The 23824-nt window shown below is 45.4% G+C and overlaps 1 long non-coding RNA gene across 2 annotated transcripts in view; it reads right to left on the reverse strand.

The window, feature by feature from the left end:
• Positions 1–268: 268 nt before the first annotated feature.
• LOC143781153 (uncharacterized) overlaps positions 269–23824 on the reverse strand; it is a 93987-nt gene continuing 70431 nt past the window's right edge. The window contains exons 2-4 of one of the 2 annotated variants that reach the window (XR_013216591.1): positions 22292–22442; positions 21935–22043; positions 269–2507 (exon numbers count right to left, since the gene is read on the reverse strand). This is a non-coding gene — a long non-coding RNA (uncharacterized LOC143781153). Of the gene's footprint in view, positions 2508–19822; positions 19952–21934; positions 22044–22291; positions 22443–23824 lie in introns of those variants that run through there. The other variant, XR_013216592.1, reaches the window with a different exon arrangement.

Here is a 23824-nt window from a genome sequence, read left to right on the forward strand (position 1 = left end):
GGTTTCAATGGGGTTCGACGGTGTTCGTCGAACGTTCGACGAACACTTCCCTGTTCGACGAACCTAACCCGAACACTAGGGAGGTGGCTCATCTCTAGTGGTGACTCACAGCAGCCAGATTATTATCAATTAATTATATGCGTGAGCATGCGATTTGGAGTGTTGTATCGACAATAACAGCTGTGGTGCAACATTTTTAGATCACTTTAAAACAGTAAAATATATAAGAGTGAATGAATAGAAAAGATAAGCAGATCAATCCGCAGAGGATCAAATTTGAGTCAAGTTTCCTGAAATTCACAGTTTCACATAAATTAAAACATCTTTCAAATTTGAAAAAAAAACCTTTCCTAGCATCATTTCCCACACTGCTGACGCATCAGAGAGCAGATTATGTCATTCTGCGTTGACGCGTGGGCCTCCCATAATCGCCCTTCAGCTATGACATCTTATGAATTATCATACTTTGTATAGTGGTGGTCAGTACCTGAGCCATCACAAATCAATTCCCGTGAGGCACAGTTTGTATGGCAGTTTTCCATCTCCAGAGTCACTAAGTCTCTCTCCTGTATAGTGTAATCTCTTAAGGTCAGCAGGGTCCTCTCCCTCTTCGGTAGAGTGTAAGCTCTCATAGTCAGCAGAGTTCACTCATTTTCTCTCCCCTCTCCACCATTTGCATTTTCAGCGAAATTACCAGGTTTCCAGTATTATTATTATTATTATTATTATTATTATAGTGCCATTTTTTCCATGGCGCTTTACATGTGAGGAGGGGTGTACATAATAAAAACAAGTACAATAATCTTGAACAATACAAGTCACAACTGGTACAGGAGGAGAGAGGACCCTTCCCGCGAGGGCTCACAATCTACAAGGGATGGGTGAGGATACAGTAGGTGAGGGTAGAGCTGGTCGTGCAGCGGTTTGGTCAATCGGTGGTTACTGCAGGTTGTAGGCTTGTTGGAAGAGGTGGGTCTTCAGGTTCTTTTTGAAGGTTTCGATGGTAGGCGAGAGTCTGATATGTTGTGGTAGAGAGTTCCAGAGTAGGGGGGATGCACGAGAGAAATCTTGTATGCGATTGTGGGAGGAGGAGATAAGAGGGGAGTAGAGAAGGAGATCTTGTGAGGATCGGAGGTTGCGTGCAGGAAAGTACCGGGAGACGAGGTCACAGATGTATGGAGGAGACAGGTTGTGGATGGCTTTGTATGTCATGGTTAGGCTTTTGTACTGGAGTCTCTGGGTAATGGGAAGCCAGTGCAGGGATTGACAGAGGGGAGAGGCCGGGGAATAGCAGGGGGACAGGTGGATTAGTCGGGCAGCAGAGTTTAGAATAGATTGGAGGGGTGCGAGAGTGTTAGAGGGGAGGCCACAGAGCAGGAGGTTACAGTAGTCGAGGCGGGAGATGATGAGGGCATGGACTAGGGTTTTTGCAGATTCTTGGTTTAGGAATGTACGGATCCGTGAAATATTTTTGAGTTGGAGGCGGCAGGAAGTGGAAAGGGTTTGGATATGTGGTTTGAAGGAGAGATCAGTGTCAAGGATAACCCCAAGACAGCGGGCTTGTGGGACTGGGGAGAGTGGGCAGCTGTTTACTGTAATGGATAGGTTCATTGGGGAGGTCGTGTGAGATGGGGGAAAGGCGATGAATTCTGTTTTGTCCATGTTAAGTTTTAGAAATCTAGCGGAGAAGAAGGATGAAATAGAGGATAGACATTGAGGGATTCTGGTTAGTAGGGTGGTGATATCTGGTCCAGAGATGTAGATCTGTGTGTCATCAGCATAGAGATGATACTGAAAGCCGTGAGATTCTATGAGCTGTCCCAGGCCAAAGGTGTAAATGGAGAAGAGCAGGGGCCCTAGAACTGAACCTTGCGGGACTCTGACAGATTAGGGGAGAGGTGAGGAGGTGGTGTGTGAGTGGGAGACGCTGAATGTCTGGTCAGTTAGGTATGATGAGATCCAGGATAGGGCCAAGTCTGTGATGCCAAGGGATGAGAGGGTCTGCAGCAACAGGGAATGGTCCACTGTGTCAAAGGCAGAGGACAGGTCCAGGAGGAGGAGGATAGAGTAGTGCCGCTTGCTCTTGGCGGTTAATAGGTCATTGGTGACCTTAGGGCAGTTTCAGTGGGGTGGTGTGACCGGAAGCCTGATTGAAAGCGGTCGAAGAGGGATCAGGAAGATAGATGGGAGGACCGTTCAAGATGGACATGTTGTTCCAGTAGTTTTGAGGCATAGGGGAGAAGTGATATAGGGCGATAGCTAGATACAGAGGATGGGTCAAGAGAGGGCTTTTTGAGGATAGGTGTGATTGAGGCATGTTTAAAGCTTGAGGGGAAAACACCAGTTGTTAGTCATAGGTTGAAGATATGGGTTAGGGTTGGGATGAAGACTGTGGCGAGGTTTGAGATGAAGTGGGATGGAATCGGATCAAGTGCACAGGTGGTGAGATGCGATCTTGAGAGTAGAGTGGAGAGTCTGTCTTCTGGAATGGTGGATGTTCTGCCCATCTTAATGTGCAGAAAGTTAATTATCAGGTTATTCAAGTTGTGGCCACTGGAGGTCATCAGTTGCCTACTTTTCATGTTGTTTACCAACTTTTCCCTCAGAAGAGCAATGTCTTCTGGGTAAGTTCCGCCCTCATTCTTCTTGTGGAAGACAAGCTTCAGTAGCCATTTCTCCTCAGGTCTGAAGGGAGGCACACGTGCTCCTGTCTCACTTACTTTCCTACCCCTGTCCTAACGGATCTCGTTTTTCACCAGTCATCCACTATGATTATTCACTGAACATCCACTTTGTACATCAACATCATTCACTATTCGATCATCTACTATGAATACTATCCACCATTGTTGTTCAACGTTATAGTTTGTTATCATCACCCTAATAAATAAGACTTAAGCATCAACACAGTCTGTTTACTGGGACGTGGATGAAGGTTTAGCCGTATGTTGGAATGAAATGCATCTAAAGCTGAGACAAGCAGAGCATGAAGCAGAAAATGCACGTTTGCGAGCAGAGCATGAAGCAGAAAATGCACGTTTGCGGGCAGAGCAAGAGGCAGAAAGTGCACGCCTTCTAGCCGAAACCGCACGTTTGCGGGCAGAGCAAGAGGAAGAAAGTGCGCGCCTGCAAGTGTCTCTAGAAAGACTTATGGCAGACAAAGAGGCAGCAGCTGCAATAGCTAAGGCAGAGTACCTGGAAGCCATGAAGGATCCTGATTATGAGGGACGCAGCAACGTTCTTGGAACAGATCTAGAGCAGCAAGACCCAGCTCAGCGCGTCGCAGAGTACGTCCATCGACACTCCAGCATGGACAACACCCTCGACAGACTACATCGATCAGCCTACGCCGATTATCATCGATCCAACCCCGAACTTCGCTACTACAAACAAGAAGACGTCCAGCACAGAGGAGTCGACTACAGCTACCGTTCCACTGAGAAGAAGGTACAGCTCCCACCTCACCTTAAAGAGACATCTTCACCAGAAAGGTACTATGCAGACTGTCCGAAGCCAAGAGCGTCTCACAGGTATGGTGATGCACCACACACTAGACATGACTATAACATACCGGCTCGTACCAACACTGATCAAGCCACCGTAGACTTGGCAAAGTTCTTTGCCTGCCGAGAACTGGTAACAAAAGGACTGGTAAAGTTCACTGACAAAGCCAAAAACTATAGGTCATGGCGAGCTTCGTTCCAGAACACCATTCAGGGACTGGACCTTTCTAGTAGTGAGGAGTTAGATCTCCTGGTAAAGTGGCTTGGAACTGAATCGGTCGAGCATACTAAAAGACTAAGAGACATTAACATAGAACACCCACACATAGGTCTACGTAAAGTGTGGGAAAGACTTGATGAATGCTATGGGTCCATAGAAGTAATAGAGAATGCTTTATTCAAAAGAATTGATGATTTCCCTAAGATAGGGCCCAAAGGTTACCAAAGGCTTAGAGAATTGAGTGATTTATTGATAGAGTTACAGGTCGCTCAGAAGGAAGGTCACTTACCCGGATTGGCATTCTTAGACACTGCTAGGGGTGTCAATCCAATAGTACAAAAACTTCCTTACAATCTTCAAGAAAGGTGGGTTATACAGGGTTCACGGTATAAACAAATTCATAATGTACCATTCCCTCCTTTTACTGTATTTGTTGAGTTTGTCGCCCAGCAAGCCAGGATCAGAAATGACCCTAGTTTTGATTTAGCTCTGTCATGTTCCACTACCCCTGGTGTCAAACCCAGTAAGACACCCGTGGCAGTCCATAAAACTAATATTGATTCCACAGGTCCTCCTCACAAGACAACTAAGCCCCCTACGGAGGAGAGCAAACCTCAGGATGTCAGTAAGCAGTGTCCTCTACACAGGAAACCACATCCTCTACTAAAGTGCAGAGCCTTCAGGGAGAAGACTTTAGAGGATTGCAAAGGTTTCCTCAAGGAAAACAACATCTGCTTCAAATGTTGTGCTACAACCTCCCACTTTGCCAGGAACTGTGGAGCTAGCGTGAAATGTGCAGAATGCAGCAGCACGGATCACAATACAGCCTTGCCCCCTGGACCACCTCCAGGAGTGTTGTCACAGGCAGAGGAGCACGATGAGAAGCAGAAGAACACCGACGAAGACACCCCTGCGGTCATCTCTCAATGTACGGAGATCTGTAAGGGACTCACAGGAGGAAGATCTTGTTCAAAAATCTGCCTTGTCCGAGTCTATCCAGCAGACCACAGAGACAAAGCGCTCAAGATATATGCAATCCTGGATGACCAAAGTAATAGGTCTTTAGCCAGGTCCATTGTTATGGCCCTGGTGGTTAGGAGCACCCGAAATGACCTGATGGTTAAAATGGAAAACCTGGGACAAGCTCTGAGGAAGTGGTAACTCTACTGACCGCAATCCCTAATCCTATCACACACACTAGAAATAGCCGTGGAGCGTACCTAACTCTCCCTAGACACCTCTTCACAGCCTAAGAGCTAACTACCCCTAAAGATAGAAATAGCAGCCTACCTTGCCTCAGAGAAATTCCCCAAAGTAAAGGTAGCCCCCCACAAATATTGACTGTGAGTTAAGAGGGAAGTAACAAACACAGGAATGAAACAGATTTAAGCAAAGGAGGCCGAATCTTCTCTAGATAGACAGAGGATAGGAAAGGGAACTATGCGGTCAGTATTAAAAACTACAAAAACCACACAGAGTGTGCAAAAAGACCTCCACACCGACTCACGGTGTGGAGGTGCAGCTCTGCACCCCCAGAGCTTCCAGCTAGCAAGGAAATATCATAATAGCAGGCTGGACTAGAAACATAGCATGTACTGAGAAATATATTCAAAATCCAATGAACAGCAAATGACTAGCAAGGACTTAGCTTCTGCTGGAGTAGACAGGTCATCTGAGAAATCCAAGAGAGGTCTGAACCAGTACTGAGACATTGACAGCTGGCATGAACTAACGACCTGGGCAGAGTTAAATAGGGAAGCCAGCAGAAGCAATAAACGAGGGCAGCTGAGAAAGCCAACCTCAAAGATCAGCAGTTCCACTCAAAGCCACCAGAGGGTGTCCAAGGACAGAACTCACCAAAGTACCATTCACGACCACAGGAGGGAGCCCGAGAACGGAATTCACAACAGTACCCCCCCCTTGAGGAGGGGTCACCGAACCCTCACCAGAGCCCCCAGGCCGATCAGGACGAGCCAAATGAAAGGCACGAACCAAATCGGCAGCATGGACATCGGAGGCAACAACCCAGGAATTATCCTCCTGACCATAGACTTTCCATTTAACCAGGTACTGAAGCTTCCGTCTCGAAATACGAGAATCTAAAATCTTCTCCACCACATACTCCAACTCACCCTCAACCAACACCGGAGCAGGAGGATCAACGGAAGAAACCATAGGCGCCACATATCTCCGCAACAACGACCTATGGAACACATTATGGATGGCAAAAGAAGTTGGAAGGGCCAAACGAAACGACACAGGATTGATAATTTCAGAAATCTTATAAGGACCAATGAAACGAGGCTTGAACTTAGGAGAAGAAACCTTCATAGGAACATAACGAGAAGACAACCAAACCAAAGTCCCCAACACGAAGTCGGGGACCAACACAGCGACGGCGGTTAGCAAAACGTTGCGCCTTCTCCTGAGACAATGTCAAATTGTCCACCACGTGAGTCCAAATTTGTTGCAACCTGTCCACCACAGAATCCACACCAGGACAGTCAGAAGGCTCAACTTGCCCTGAAGAAAAACGGGGATGAAAACCAGAATTACAAAAAAAAGGCGAAACCAAAGTAGCAGAACTAGCCCGATTATTAAGGGCGAACTCGGCCAATGGCAAGAAGGTCACCAAATCATCCTGATCAGCAGAAACAAAGCATCTCAGATAGGTTTCCAAGGTCTGATTGGTTCGTTCGGTTTGGCCATTTGTCTGAGGATGGAACGCTGAAGAAAAAGACAAATCAATGCCCATCTTAGCACAAAAGGACCGCCAAAACCTAGAAACAAATTGGGAACCTCTGTCCGACACAATGTTCTCTGGAATGCCATGCCAACGAATCACATGCTGAAAAAATAATGGAACCAAATCAGAGGAGGAAGGCAATTTAGGCAAGGGCACCAAATGGACCATCTTAGAAAACCGATCACAAACCACCCAGATGACAGACATCCTTTGAGAGACAGGAAGATCAGAAATAAAATCCATGGAAATATGTGCCCAGGGCCTCTTCGGGACAGGCAAAGGCAAAAGCAACCCACTGGCACGAGAACAGCAAGGTTTGGCCCGAGCACAAGTCCCACAGGACTGCACAAAAGAACGCACATCCCGTGACAAGGAAGGCCACCAAAAGGACCTGGCAACCAAATCTCTGGTACCAAAAATCCCAGGATGACCAGCCAACACTGAACAATGAACCTCAGAAATAACCCTACTCGTCCATCTATCAGGGACAAACAGTTTCTCCACTGGACAGCGGTCAGGTCTATCAGCCTGAAACTCCTGCAGCACCCGCCGCAAATCAGGGGAGATGGCAGACAAAATCACCCCCTCTTTGAGAATACCAGGCGGCTCAGAGACTCCCGGAGAATCAGGCAAAAAACTCCTAGAAAGGGCATCAGCCTTCACATTCTTAGATCCCGGAAGGTATGAGACCACAAAATCGAAACGGGAGAAAAACAGTGACCATCGAGCCTGTCTAGGGTTCAACCGCTTGGCTGACTCGAGGTAAGTCAGATTCTTGTGATCAGTCAGGACCACTACGCGATGTTTGGCTCCCTCAAGCCAATGTCGCCACACCTCGAATGCCCACTTCATAGCCAACAACTCCCGATTGCCGACATCATAATTACGCTCAGCAGGCGAAAACTTTCTAGAAAAGAAAGCACACGGCTTCATCAAGGAGCCATCAGAACTTCTCTGAAACAAAACAGCCCCTGCCCCAATCTCAGAAGCATCAACCTCGACCTGAAAAGGGAGCAAAACATCTGGCTGACACAACACAGGGGCCGAAGTAAAACGACGTTTAAGCTCCTGAAAAGCCTCAACGGCCGCAGGGGACCAATTCACCACATCAGCGCCTTTCTTCGTCAAATCAGTCAAAGGCTTAACCACACTAGAAAAATTAGCGATGAATCGACGGTAAAAATTAGCAAAGCCCAGGAACTTCTGAAGACTCTTCACAGATGTAGGTTGAGTCCAATCATAAATGGCCTGAACTTTAACAGGATCCATCTCGATAGTAGAAGGGGAGAAAATGAAGCCCAAAAAGGAAACCTTCTGAACTCCAAAGAGGCATTTAGAGCCCTTCACAAACAACGCATTGGCACGAAGGACCTGGAACACCATCCTGACCTGCCTCACATGAGACTCCCAATCATCCAAAAATACCAAAATATCATCCAAATATACGATCATGAACCTATCCAGATACTTCCGGAAGATGTTGTGCATAAAGGACTGAAACACAGATGGAGCATTAGAAAGCCCAAATGGCATCACCAGGTACTCAAAATGGCCCTCGGGCGTATTAAATGCTGTTTTCCATTCATCGCCCTGTTTAATACGCACAAGATTATACGCCCCTCGAAGGTCAATCTTGGTAAACCAACTAGCCCCCTTAATCCGAGCAAACAAATCAGACAACAGAGGCAAAGGGTACTGAAATTTGACCGTGATTTTATTGAGAAGGCGGTAATCTATACAGGGTCTCAGAGAGCCATCCTTCTTGGCCACAAAAAAGAACCCTGCTCCCAACGGCGACGAAGACGGGCGAATATGTCCTTTCTCCAAGGACTCCTTCACATAACTCCGCATAGCGGCATGTTCTGGCACAGATAAATTGAACAGTCGGCCCTTAGGGAACTTACTACCAGGAATCAAATTAATAGCGCAATCACAGTCCCTATGAGGAGGTAGGGCACTGGACTTGGGCTCATCAAATACATCCTGGTAATCCGACAAAAACTCAGGGACTTCAGAAGGAGTGGAAGAAGAAATTGACATCAAAGGAACATCACCATGTATCCCTTGACAACCCCAACTAGACACAGACATTGATTTCCAATCCAGCACTGGGTTATGAACCTGTAACCATGGCAAACCCAACACGACAACATCATGCAAATTATGCAACACCAAAAAGCGAATATTTTCCTGATGTGCGGGAGCCATGCACATGGTCAGCTGAGTCCAGTACTGAGGTTTATTCTTGGCAAATGGCGTAGCATCAATCCCCCTTAAGGGAATAGGAATCTGCAAAGGCTCCAAGAAAAAACCACAGCGCCTGGCAAACTCCAAGTCCATCAAATTCAGAGCAGCGCCCGAATCCACAAATGCCATAACAGAGTAGGACGACAATGAGCAAATCAGAGTAACAGATAAGAGAACTTTAGGCTGCAAAGTACTAATGGTGACAGACCTAGCGAACCTCTTAGTGCGCTTAGGACAATCAGAGATAGCATGAGAGGAGTCACCACAGTAAAAACACAGCCCATTCTGACGTCTGTGTTCTTGCCGTTCAGCTCTGGTCAAAGTCCTATCACATTGCATAGGCTCAGGCCTCTGCTCAGAGGACACCGCCAAATGGTGCACAACTTTGCGCTCGCGCAAACGCCGATCAATCTGAATGGCCAAAGACTCATTCAGACCAGCAGGCGTGGGAAACCCCACCATAACATCCTTAAGGGCTTCAGAAAGACCCTTTCTGAAAATTGCTGCCAGGGCACACTCATTCCATTGGGTAAGCACAGACCACTTTCTAAACTTCTGGCAATATACTTCTGCTTCATCCTGACCCTGACATAGAGTCAGTAAGATCTTTTCTGCCTGATCCACAGAATTAGGTTCGTCATAAAGCAATCCAAGCGCTAGAAAAAATGCATCCACATTAAGCAATGCAGGATTTCCTGGTTCAAGGGAGAATGCCCAGTCTTGCGGGTCACCACGCAACAAAGAAATAATAATCTTTACTTGCTGAATGGGATCACCAGAGGAACGGGGTTTCAGAGCAAGAAACAGTCTGCAATTATTTTTGAAATTCAAAAATTTAGATCTATCCCCAGAAAACAAATCAGGAATTGGAATTCTAGGCTCTAACATCGGATTCTGAACTACATAATCTTGAATACTCTGTACCCTAGCAGTGAGTTGATCTACACAAGAAGACAAACCCTGAATATCCATATCTACACCTGAGTCCTGAACCACCCAGAGGTTAAGGGGAAAAGAAAGATAAAACAAGCAGCAAAGAAAAAAAAATTGACTCAGAACTTCTCTTTTCCCTCTTTTGAGATGCATTAACACTTTGTGGGCCAGCGGTACTGTTATGGCCCTGGTGGTTAGGAGCACCCGAAATGACCTGATGGTTAAAATGGAAAACCTGGGACAAGCTCTGAGGAAGTGGTAACTCTACTGACTGCAATCCCTAATCCTATCACACACACTAGAAATAGCCGTGGAGCGTACCTAACTCTCCCTAGACGCTTCTTCACAGCCTAAGAGCTAACTACCCCTAAAGATAGAAATAGCAGCCTACCTTGCCTCAGAGAAATTCCCCAAAGTAAAGGTAGCCCCCCACAAATATTGACTGTGAGTTAAGAGGGAAGTAACAAACACAGGAATTAAACAGATTTTAGCAAAGGAGGCCGAATCTTCTCTAGATAGACAGAGGATAGGAAAGGGAACTATGCGGTCAGTATTAAAAACTACAAATACCACACAGAGTGTGCAAAAAGACCTCCACACCGACTCACGGTGTGGAGGTGCAGCTCTGCACCCCCAGAGCTTCCAGCTAGCAAGGAAATATCATAATAGCAGGCTGGACTAGAAACATAGCATGTACTGAGAAATATATTCAAAATCCAATGAACAGCAAATGACTAGCAAGGACTTAGCTTCTGCTGGAGTAGACAGGTCATCTGAGAAATCCAAGAGAGGTCTGAACCAGTACTGAGACATTGACAGCTGGCATGAACTAACGACCTGGGCAGAGTTAAATAGGGAAGCCAGCAGAAGCAATAAACGAGGGCAGCTGAGAAAGCCAACCTCAAAGATCAGCAGTTCCACTCAAAGCCACCAGAGGGTGTCCAAGGACAGAACTCACCAAAGTACCATTCACGACCACAGGAGGGAGCCCGAGAACGGAATTCACAACAGTCCATCTTCTTTGACAACTTCAACATTGTAGGCCCCGGTTCTCCCTACTCCCTTAGGACATATTCAGGTACCGTCGAGACGGCGGGGAGGAAAGCAACCGGTTACAAAGTGGGGTCCATAGATGGCCAGATCTGCCTGTCACTACCGACCATCCTGGAGTGCAACCAGATTCCTGACAACAGGTCTGAGATACATTCACCAGAGGTGGCAACGTATCACCCCCACCTGAAGCGTATAGCCCACCTGATACCTGAGTTGGAACCAGAAGCCCCAATAGCTTTACTTCTGGGAAGAGATATACTACGAGTCCACAAGACTAGAGAATATATCAATGGCTCCCGAAATGCTCCATACGCTCAGAGGCAAGACCTTGGATGGGTCATTGTAGGAGATATCTGTCTAGGAGGAGCACACAAGCCGGTCTCAGTCAACAGTATGCTTACCAGCACACTAGAAAATGGACGTCCATCTCTCTTCCAGCCATGTCACAATAGTCTGCTGGTAAAAGAACTACCGAGCAGCACTCCCCTACCTTGCCCTTTCTCAGTTCCTATCAACGAAGACCACGCCTGTGAAGGTGAACAAGACCACATAGGATGTACAGTCTTCCACATGATGAAGGAAGACAACAAGGTAGCGATGTCTATAGAAGACAGGATGTTCTAGGACATCATGGATGAACAAATAGTCAAGGATACGTCGAATAGTTGGGTCGCACCTCTACCATTTCGACCTCACAGGAGACGCCTACCCAACAACAGGGAATTGGTCTTCAGCAGATTCATCTCCCTAAGACACAAGCTTCAGAAGTCACCTGAGACGAGGGAACATTTCTTTACCTTCATGGGAAAGATATTCCAGAACAACCACGCAGAGATTGCACCTGCACTTCGACACTCAGAGGAGTGTTGGTACCTGCCCATCTTCGGAGTGTACCATCCTAAGAAGCCAGGTCAAATTAGAGTGGTATTCGACTCAAGCGCCAAATGCGAAGATGTGTCTTTGAATGATGTCTTACTGTCGGGCCCAGACCTCAACAACAGACTTCTGGAAGTATTATTCTGTTTCCGTAGAGATTCAGTGGCATTTATGGCTGACATACAACAGATGTTCCACTGTTTTCTCGTCAAAGAGGAATACAGAAATTACTTGAGGTTCTTTTGGTACCGTGACAACGACCCGGACGGAGACATCGCAGAGTACCGGGTGCGAGTACACATCTTTGGGAACAGCCCTTCCCCAGCAGTCGCAATCTACGGCCTCCGACATTCTGCCAAAAAGGGTGAAGAAGAGTATGGCTCGGACATCAGGTTCTTTGTGGAAAAGGATTTCTATGTGGATGATTGTTTGAAGTCCACACCGACAAGTGAGGCCGCAATCAGTCTACTAAAAAGGACTCGTGACATGCTCGCTCAGTCTAACCTAAGGTTACACAAGATTTCCTCCAACAGCCGAGAGTTGATGGAAGCCTTTCCCTCTGAAGACTATTCCAGCGAGCTAAAGGATTTAGACCTCAGCATCGACCCCCTTCCCATGCAGCGGAGCCTTGGATTGCTGTGGGATCTGAAGACAGATACCTTCACCTTTCAGATCAGCAAGGATGAGAAACCCTTCACGCGCAGAGGAGTTCTTTCCTTCGTGAATAGTTTATACGACCCCTTGGGGTTCGTAGCTCCAGTAACCATCCAAGGAAAGCTGATGCTCAGGGACTTCACCCAAGACACTACTGATTGGGATGATCCACTTCCAGCAGAAAAGGCTGACCTGTGGGCAGAGTGGAAGAAGTCTCTTGAAGCCCTGACCAACCTTCGTGTGAAACGACCGTATGCTCCTGTGCCATCCACAGAGGTCAAAACGCAAAGACTTTGTATTTTCTGTGATGCATCAGTCAAAGCAATTGCAGCAGTAGCGTACCTCAAGACCATAGACGTGAGCGGACAATGCCATATCGGGTTCGTTATGAGCCGGACGAAATTGGCGCCACTTCGTGAACACACGATACCTAGACTGGAACTCTGTGCTGCTGTCCTAGCAGTTGAGTTGGCCGAACTGATCTCGGATGCGATGAGTCTGAAGATCAAGGATGCAGAGTTCTACACCGATAGCAAGGTGGTACTGGGGTACATCTGTAACGAGACACGACGCTTCTACGTCTACGTCAGCAACCGGATACTTCGGATAAGAAGATCCACCGGCCCTAATCAGTGGCACTACGTACCTACTCACCACAATCCTGCGGACCACGCGAGTAGATCCGTTGCACCCAGTTATCTGAAGGACACTACATGGTTCACAGGTCCTACCTCTTTATACCGTTCGATGCCCCACATCAGCAGGCCTGAAACTTTCGAACTAGTGGGTCCAGACACAGATGAAGAGATCCGACCTCAAATGTCTACAAAAATAGAGAAAAAGATGCAATAGCACTCACCATTGAGGTGCAATAACGGTCCTTTATTGAACAGACAGGTGCGGAAATCACATCATCACGGCATCGGGGGTGAAAACGAAGGAAGAGGTGAGCAGGGGATGACGACGGCAACCGTTTCGCGCTAGCACAGCGCTTCTACGGGTCTGACGAGCTGGGAAGTGACGCCAGTAGAAGTAGGCAAGTCGGGATTGACCGTCCCACTTCCACTACACGCCCTCTCTCCATGCTCCCAGCATGAAACATGTGCAACACTATAAAAACATTTTGTAAAATACAAAAAGATACAAGTGGTTAAAAACAATTATCAAAAAAGCTCTGGGAGTATAAATATTTTACATCATAAATAGTTACACCAAGAAAAACACTTATCGCCAGTTATGAACCGATAATGAACGAGAGACCTAAGATCTCCATAAATCGTGGAGCAATATTCTCTCCAATAACAAAAAAGGGGAAACAAAAAGGAAAAAGAAGAATGAACAAGGAAAATAATAGGGAGAAACTAATATGAAGCGGACCAAGGAGCGCTACAGAAACACCGACATATCTATCTTATCGTTGAAGCCAGATGGTCCCGCGGCTTTAGTCCGCAAGATCCATCGTGCTTCTTGTCTAAGTAAGGACCTATGTAGATCGCCTCCCCGTGCAGTTGGTGTAACCCTTTCTATTCCTGCAAAAGACAGAACCTCTGATTTACTATCATGCGTGTTCCGTATGTGTTCAATCAATCTCGGTACCCCTTTACCAGTATGAATCGATCTGAGATGCTCCCTGAAACGGACAAACAACTGACGTTTTGTTTTCCCTATATAAAATCTCTTGCAGGGACAGAACATGACGTAAACGACATAATCCGTCCTGCAAGAGCTAAATTGTCCGACCCTATGTGCAACCAGACCAATATTTAGATTTTGACCTGTGATGTGGTGACTACAAAAATTGCAGTGACCACAACGAAAATTACCTTTTAACGATGAGTGTTGTAGCCAGTTGTTCTGGGGACCTAGTGTTTGATTGTGTACTAATATGTCCCTGATACGAGTACTTCTTTTATTTGAGATAAGTGGACCACCGGAAGCTCTAGAAGACAAGTCCTTGTCCTGTTCTAGAACATGCCAATGTTTTCTAATAGATGTTCTTATGGCCTGATCTAAAGGGCCATACCGAAAACAGAAATTGAAGCGGGATTCTTTGGAGGCCTTTCTGATTTCACCGTGCACATGAGGGGTGTCTTTTACTCGATTAAATGCAGAATTTAGGAGTGGCTTAGGATAACCTCTATCTTGTAACCTCTGGCACAATTCTTTTGACTGTTGTTCAAACCCTATTTGGGTACTATTAATTCTCCGTGTGCGTAACAATTGACTGTAAGGTAGAGAGCATTTTGTATGTGCAGGGTGAAAACTATCATAATGTAATACTGCATTTGAGGCAGTTGGTTTACGATAGATAGATGTATGTATCTCACCCTCCTGTATGGTGATCGACACATCCAAAAATTCCAAACTGTCTTGGCCAAAGACAGAAGTAAAGCGCATACCCATATCGTTGGTAACATTTAGGTATTCAACAAATTGCTCGAAATCCTCAGCTGTCCCGTCCCACACCAAGAAGACATCGTCCACATATCTGAGATAGGATCTAACGTATTTGAGGAAGGGATTCCGTTGGGAATACACAAAGTCCTCCTCAAACACAGCCAGATATAGGTTCGCAAAAGTACATGCGACCGGGGTCCCCATGGCAGTCCCCGTGGTCTGAAGATACTAGCTACCCGCAAAAGTAAAAGCGTTGTGGGTGAGTATAAAACTCAAACCACCGCACACAAAATCGTTGAAAGCCTGACTGTTGTCAGAAGTGTTGAGAACACGTCTGACCGTGTCTACCCCCAAACGTTGTGGGATGCTGGTATAAAGATTGACCACGTCAATGGATGCCAGGGAGAACCCCGGCCGCCAGTGGAACCCCTGTATATTCCTAAGGAATGAATTAGTGTCCTTGGTGTAGGACGGGACAGACCGGAGGAGTGGACACAATAGCCATTCCAGGTATTGTGAAAGAGGTTCCGTCAAAGACCCGATCCCTGACACAATTGGTCTTCCGGGGGGTTGAGTGATGGACTTGTGTACTTTAGGGAGATACCAGTAGGGTTTTGTGGGGAATTGTGGAAAAAGTTTCTCAGCCTTTTTCTGAGAAATAATTTGTTGTTCTATAGCTCCCCTCAAAAAAGACTGCAATTCCCCTTTAAATTTCAGTGTGGGATCCCCAGGCAATTTGAGGTACACGTTGGAATCAGAAAGGTGACGCTCCGCTTCAAGCATGTAAGCCTGTTTAGATAACAACACAATTTTTCCCCCTTTGTCGGCTGGACGTATAACAACATCAGACCATCCTGCCATTTCTTTTAATGCTAGCTTCTCAGAAGCTTTCAAATTGTTGGGTGCTTGTTTATAAATTAAGGCTTCAATATCTTTTGATACCAGGGTTTCAAAGAGAGTAGCTGCATTACCTGGAAGAGTTTGTGGCATAAAGGTTGATGGTACGCCGCCGACAAAGGAGGCGTGATCATTAGAAAAAACAACATTTTGTGATATATCAGGTTCATTTATGCTTAATAGCAAAACGGCATCGTCATGAAAGTGAGATAATGACTCTTTATCACCTCAAGTGTCTGCTCTACATACAGAGATTTCAAGCTGCCACCTCGAATCTCACCAGTTCAGCAGGTTCTCCACCTGGAAGTTTCTTGTTCGAGCTATAGCTTGTCTATTTCATGTAACCCAGTCCTACAAGTCAGCACTACCTGATAGCCCGAGACATTGTAAAGGTTGGCATCACTGCAGGCTTGCGTTTACTGTTCCCGACCTGGAAAGAGCCAAGGTTATAATACTTCGTGTCGTACAAAGAGAAACCTATGGCAGAGAAATAGACAACCTCAACAAGGGACAACCCATCCCTGAAGTCAGTGGGCTGAGGAAGCTCGATCCGATTGTCGATCAGGATGGGCTGCTGAGAGTCGGTGGCCGTCTTCAAGAAGCTGAGGTAGAAGTTTCAGAGAAGCACCCGATTATAATTCCTAGACGTCATCACGTAACAACCCTGCTGATTCAACATCATCATGTCTTAGTGAGACACCAAGGCCGTTTGTTTACTGAAGGAAACCTACAGGCGGCTGGACTATGGATAGTGGGAGCAAAGAGAAGAGTGAGCAAACTCATCTTCGACTGTGTTACGTGTCGCAAACTCCGGGGCACATTCCAAAATCCGAAGATGGCCAATCTTCCACCCGACAGACTTAGTACTGAACCCCCCTTCACCAACGTTGGACTAGATGTATTCGGTCCTTGGTCTGTGGCTACACGACGGACTAGAAAAATACATACAGAAGCAAAGTGTTGGGCAGTTCTATTCACATGTCTGTCCATCAGAGCCGTTCATATCGAAGTAATCGAATCGATGGACACATCAAGTTTTATAAACGCACTTCGACGCTTCATCGCAGTCAGAGGCCCTGTGAAGCATATTCGTTCTGACCGAGGTACGAATTTCGTCGGAGCAGCAAGAGAACTCCAAATCCCTTCCAATCTGGACATCGCTAATGTGGAAAGGTATCTAGGCGAGCAAGGATGTACCTGGACTTTCAATCTACCACACTCTTCGCACATGGGAGGTGCGTGGGAAAGGATGATAGGGATGGCACGCAAAATACTAGACTCTATCTTCTTGCAAGCTAACACCAGACTTACACAGGAGAGTTTAACCACGTTCTTGGCAGAGGTCTCAGCCATCATGAATGCCAGGCCACTGACAGCACTTTCTAGTGATTCCGGAGATCCATCCATCCTTACTCCTGCGATGTTACTCACACAGAAAACCTGTGTCCCGAAAGCTCCACTCGGAGAATTCAATGACAAAGACCTCTACAGACGACAATGGAGGCAAGTACAAAGCGTGTCAAACGTCTTCTGGGATAGATGGAGGAAACAGTATCTCTCCACTCTGCAAACCAGAACAAAGTGGCAGAAAGACCGCCCAAATATTCAATCTGGCGATGTTGTACTCGTCAAAGACAGTCAGTCGCATCTTCTTGTGGAAGACAAGCTTCAGTAGCCATTTCTCCTCAGGTCTGAAGGGAGGCACACGTGCTCCTGTCTCACTTACTTTCCTACCCCTGTCCTAACGGATCTCGTTTTTCACCAGTCATCTACTATGATTATTCACTGAACATCCACTTTGTACATCAACATCATTCACTATTCGATCATCTACTATGAATACTATCCACCATTGTTGTTCAACGTTATAGTTTATGTTATCATCACCCTAATAAATAAGACTTAAGCATCAACACAGTCTGTTCACTGGGATGTGGATGAAGGTTTAGCCGTATGTTGGAATCCACACAGCATCCTACGTGGAGGAAGGTAGAACAGTGGAGAAGTTGGTTTTTCTAGGTGCAGGGCTGGCTAGTTGGGAGGAAGGGTTCTGGGGGTTGTTTACTAAAACTGTCTCTGATGTTCTCAATCTTCTGCTTGAAAAATGAGGCAAAGTCTTCAGCTGAGATGAGTGGGGAGGGAGGAGGTGCTGGGGGGCGGAGGAGAGAATTGAAGGTGTTGAATAACTGTTTGAGGTTGTGAGACAGGGAGGATATGAGAGATGAGAAGTAGTTTTTTTTTGCTGTGGCGAGTGTGGTCTTGGAAGTAGTGAGGGACTGTTTGAATGTGATGAAGTGCTCGTTGGAGTGGGATCTTTTCCATCTGCGCTCAGCAGCCCTGGAAGCTCACCTCAGTTCTTTGGTCAGGCGGGTGTGCCAGGGCTGTCTGTTGATTTTGCGAGCTTTGATATGTGTGAGAGGGGCAAGAGATTCCAAAGCTACAGCTATTGTGGTGTTATATAGAGCGGCAGCATCATCCGCATTGTGTAGGGAGCTTATGTCTGTGAGAGGGAGGAGGGATTCAGAGAGTGAGTGTAGATCAAGGTGTTTAAGATTTCTGCGAGGGTGTGAAAGTTTGCGGGGTGGGGATTGTAGACAAGGAGTGGAGAGGGAAGAGAATGTGAGTAGGTTGTGGTCAGAAAGAGGAAGAGGTGAGTTAGAGAGGTTAGATAGGGAGCAGAGGCGGGTGAAGATGAGGTCCAGTGTGTGACCATCTTTGTGAGTGGCTGTAGAAGACCATTGAGCAAGGCCAAAGGAGGAAGTGAGAGATAGAAGTTTAGTGGCAGCTGAGAGGGAAGTGTCAATGGGGATGTTGAAGTCGCCCATGATGATAGTGGGGATGTCAGCGGTGAGGAAATGGAGTATCCAGGTGGTGAAGTGGTCAAAGAAGGTGGTGGCTGGCCCTGGGGGATGGTAGATGACAGCCAGTTGGAGGTTGGAGGGGGATTAGATGCGCACGGAGTGCACCTCAAAGGAAGGGAGGGTAACAGAGGGCAGAAGTGGGATTGGGGTGAAGGAGCAGTTATCTGACAGGAGAAAACCAACTCCTCCGCCATGCTTGCTGCTGGGGAGAGGGGTGTGAGAGAGGTGGAATCCACCATAGGAAAGCGCGGCTGGAGAGGCTGAGTCAGAGGGGGTGAGCCAGGTTTCAGTGATGCCGAGGAAAGAGAGTTTGTTATTGATAAAGAGGTCGTGGATAAATGATAGTTTATTGCAGACAGAGCGTGCGTTCCATAGTGCTCCAGATAGGGAAATTGGGGGAGTGGGGGCTGGATGAATGGGTATGAGGTTACTGTGGTTGCGAAGACGTGTAGAGGATCGTGGCAGGGGATTAGAAATGAGTGTGGGGATGTGATGAGGAGGGCCAGGATTTGGGGATATGTCGCCAGCAATGAGGAGCAGCAGACAGAACGTCAGAAGGTGTGAGCTGGATACGTCATGATGTGGCCGTGTGTGCCTGGAGAGAAAGGATTGTATGTGGAGGAATAGTTCTGTGGAGGAGGTGAGGTGGCTGGGGAGGATGGAGGAAGAAATGACTAGTTCCTTACTGGGTGGAGGGATTACAGGAGATAGGAAGAAATAAAGTAGTATGGGGGTGAATCTTAAGAGAAACCGAAACATTATAGTGGTTTCCTATTCCTTTACCCTCCAGTCAATTCCAGTCCAATTCTAGTCTAATTCATAGCAATTAAAAATATACTATATGCACTTCATATAGAAAGACATAGCAGGAAAAGCTGAGTAGATGAGCAGCATACCAGGTGGGAATTATATGCACTTCATATAGAAAGACATAGCAGGAAAAGCTGAGTAAATGAGCAGCATACCAGGTGGGAATTATATGCACTTCATATAGAAAGACATAGCAGGAAAAGCTGAGTAGATGAGCAGCATACCAGGTGGGAATTATATGCACTTCATATAGAAAGACATAGCAGGAAAAGCTCAGTAGATGAGCAGCATACCTGTGGGTAGACAAAACAACTCGATTAGATAATACAGGTGGTGATGAGGATGATGAAAGTACAGCAGTGATGAATGGGTAAATGCTTCATGGAATTCTAGTCTAATTCATAGCAATTAAAAATATACTATATGCACTTCATATAGAAAGACATAGCAGGAAAAGCTGAGTAAATGAGCAGCATACCAGGTGGGAATTATATGCACTTCATGTAGAAAGACATAGCAGGAAAAGCTGAGTAGATGAGCAGCATACCAGGTGGGAATTATATGCACTTCATATAGAAAGACATAGCAGGAAAAGCTGAGTAAATGAGCAGCATACCAGGTGGGAATTATATGCACTTCATATAGAAAGACATAGCAGGAAAAGCTGAGTAGATGAGCAGCATACCAGGTGGGAATTATATGCACTTCATATAGAAAGACATAGCAGGAAAAGCTCAGTAGATGAGCAGCATACCTGTGGGTAGACAAAACAACTCGATTAGATAATACAGGTGGTGATGAGGATGATGAAAGTACAGCAGTGATGAATGGGTAAATGCTTCATGGAATTCTAGTCTAATTCATAGCAATTAAAAATCTGCAATTTAAAAGATGGAATTTCAAAGATGGTCAGACACGTCTGGTCAGACTCATGGCTTTGAATTTATTGAAATTTTTGCAAATTTATGCACCTGTAATCAAATCTTTTGGGTTAATTATGTGAATAAAAATGATAAAAGATCGACTCATCTCTAGTGAACACTCCAGTTAAGGAACCATTCTCATAGCTATATTTGGGAACTATGTCGAGTATAGTGAGCAAAGAAGTATATGAGTCTATGTGGGTTAAATTATAACAGCTTTATATTTTGGTTAAAGCACCACTCCAGCATTTTGGGTTTTTTTTATTTTACCCAGGGGTCCACAATTTCTTTTTGTCCAAGGGCCACATTGACATACTGACTAGATCCTAAGAGCTACAAAAAATGTAAAGGGGTTCTTACATGAATACATCACCAGAACCAAATTTCTCCGAGGGTTTGGAGAGTTTCTGCTCAATTTCTGCTGCTCCAAAAAAATAAATGTGAACACATGCAAATTTAAACTGAGTTTTTGGAGCAGAAACTTACCAAATCCTCTTTATAATCTTATAATCTGAAAGTTTTGAGGATTTTAAAGTCTTAACATAGCCATGAAGCACATTATGAATTGCTACATGTGTACAACATCAGAACTACCATCAGTTCCTGAATTCAGTGCCAGAACCATTGTCAGTACATGAATGCAGCACCAGAACCACCATCAGTACCTGAATGCAGCACCAAAACAACCATTAGTACATGAATGCAGCGCCAGAACCACTGTCAGCACATGAATGCCAAAACCACCATCTGTACCTGAATTCAGCATCAAAACCACAAACAGTACATGAAAGCAGAGCGAGAACCACTGTTAGTACATGAATATTTAATCATAACTACCGTCGGTACATGAAAGTAGCGTCAGAACATCCATCAGTACATGTACATGGTACCAAGCTTACTACAACAATCAATTGTAATGTCAGGTCAGCCCCATTGCATTGCATGAACATACAATTCCCTGTATGTCCTTAACAATGGTAAGGACATACTGGGAGTTGTTAACAGCCATAATCAGATAACAGACGATACAGGGTCTACAGAACTGAGGAGACCCATGTAGTATTCCTGAACTGATGTTAGCTCTGGTGACATATTCATGATTCATATAGTAAGGTCATTCTGCTGGCATATTCATGTACTTATGGGGTTTCTGGTGACATATTCATGTAGCAATATTGGTTCTGGTGACATATTAATGTACTGATGAGAGTTATGATGATGTATTCATGTAGTAACGGTGGTTCTGGTCTTGCATTCATCTACTAATGATGGCTCTGGTGATGTATTTATACAGTGATAATGGTTCTGGAGATGTATTCATCACCAGAACCATCATTAATACACAAATATGATGCCAGGAGCATCATCAGTACCTGAATATGGCATCAGAACCATCATCAGAACATGAACAAATGACCAGAACTGTTATTAGTTCATGAATGCAGCACCAGAACCATCATAAGTAGGGTTGAGCGAAACGGATCGGACATTTTCAAAAGTCGCCGACTTTCAGCAAAGTCGGGTTTCATGAAACCCGACCCGATCCCACTGTGGGATCGGCCATGTGGTCGGCGATCTTCGCGCCAAAGTCGCGTTTCATATGACGTTTTCCCCACCATTTTTGCAGCCAATGAAGGAGTGTGGGCAGCGTGATGACATAGGTTCCGGCTTGCTTTGTGCGGCGTCACAGGGGTAAAACCGCCATCTTAACGTTTGGGATATAGCGATTTGCACAGTGAAACACAAACTTTGCAGGGATGGAGAAGAGAGAGAGAGAGAGAGATAGAAAAAAATAAATAAATATCCCCATTGACCTGCATTGGGTTTCGTGTTTCGGTTGGCCCCCAACTTTTCACAATAATCGGCCGATTTCACACGATCCGACTTTCGAGACAGTCGGGTTTCACGAGACCCGACTCGATCCTAAAAAAGCAAAAGTCGTTCAACCCTAATCATAAGTATTTGAATGCAAGAATAAAGCTTAGCACAGCAATTAATTGCAATGTCAGGTCATACCAATATACATTTGTACCACATAAAGCTACAACTCCCAGTATGTCCTTAACAAGGGCAAAGAGATACTGAGAGTTTTTAAAAGCCATCATCAGACTTCATACAGAAATCACAGTAATCATGAGATGCATCACAAATAAATGTTTACATATAGGTACCTTGCAGTTGATGTCTTCTCTGATTGGAGTCGTTCCCATCCCTTTTGTCACCATGTTGTACAGATGCCATGATGAGACTTCACACTGAGAGCTCATCTCTCCAGACTTCCCTCTTCTCAGGTCTTCAGCAGCACCTTCCTGACACACTGCCCTTAAAAATAAAAGCAATAAAACCATCATTATACTATTCCATAAATAAAAATATATTTCATGCAAAGCCCCTGAATAAATAATTGTCCCCCTCAGTGTGCTTCCTGCACAAAATATCCCCCACCCTGCCCCTCTCCATATTATTCCCCCACACTGCACTTCTCCATAATACACCCCCAACAAACACTGAACTTCTCCATAATGTCCCTGCCAAGTGAAGACCCAAAGAGAGAATAGACCCGAGTGAAGACTCCAGAGAGACCAGAGGCAGGAGAGCAGAGCCTAGTGAGCAGAATCAAAGCTGAGAGAGAGAAGACTAGATCGCAGCTCAGGGATGTTCATGTGACCCGTTGCTTCTAGTGTGGACATATGATACTAATTTGGAGACCGTGGCTGTGCTTCAGGGAATGAAGATGGCCAGTGTGACGAGTGGGTCGAGTAACTCACCAACCTAGGATTTGCGGCCTGGTGGCAGTATCGTCAACTCCCATTAGGGTCTGTGTAACGTTGCGCATTACCTAGACAGTGACAACGGTGATGAGCCAAGCAGTGACAGTGACACTCTTTAGGTTGGGGTATTAGGACCAATCAATCACTGATGACAGAAGTTATTTAGTGGCAATCATAAAACGATAGTGTGTAAAAAGCATTGTGTCCATATCTTGTTCATCTGAAATACTGTATTCTTCATGTAACACAGCTCGTTTCAGTTTCACTGATTGCTCTATCCCCCACTATTGTGCCGAAGGCACCCCTTTTATTGTGTTAACCAAATAATGAGAGGTTGGTTCATGTACCACTCTCTCCTCATTGTCTGCGCTGTTGCATCTGAATACTTGTTAACAAATACTGCCAAAACTACAAAGCAATGCCTCAGATCAAGGCATATTCATGCGTTTGAATGGCCCAGTCAAAGACCAGCCCTAACCCCATTAGGAATCTATGGCAAGACTTCAAAATTGCTGTTCACAGACGCTCTCCATCCAATGTCACCGATCTAATTTGCAAAAAATGGACAAAAATTTCAACCTCTAGATGTGCAAAGCTGATCAAGACATACCCCGAAAGAGTTGCAGCAGTAGCAAATCACAATTTTCAGATTTATATTTTTAAAATATTTAGAAAACCATGTATCCTTTTCTTTATATTTCACAAATACTTGCCACTTTGTGTTGATATATCACATAGATAGATAGATAATTAAATTAGAACTTTGCTTGCAATATGAATAAAATGCACCAATGTTTTGATGGCATGTTGGAAATTCAAAGTGATGGTAAAATTAATAGGGTTTTTTAAGTGACTGAAAGACATTTAGCTGATATGAGAGGTTATATTGGTGAAATGTACTGTATATGGACAAGTATGGAGAAACCTATGTCA

This window comes from Ranitomeya variabilis, chromosome 6 (genome assembly GCF_051348905.1).
Source record: "Ranitomeya variabilis isolate aRanVar5 chromosome 6, aRanVar5.hap1, whole genome shotgun sequence".
Classification (NCBI taxonomy): Eukaryota; Metazoa; Chordata; class Amphibia; order Anura; family Dendrobatidae; genus Ranitomeya; species Ranitomeya variabilis.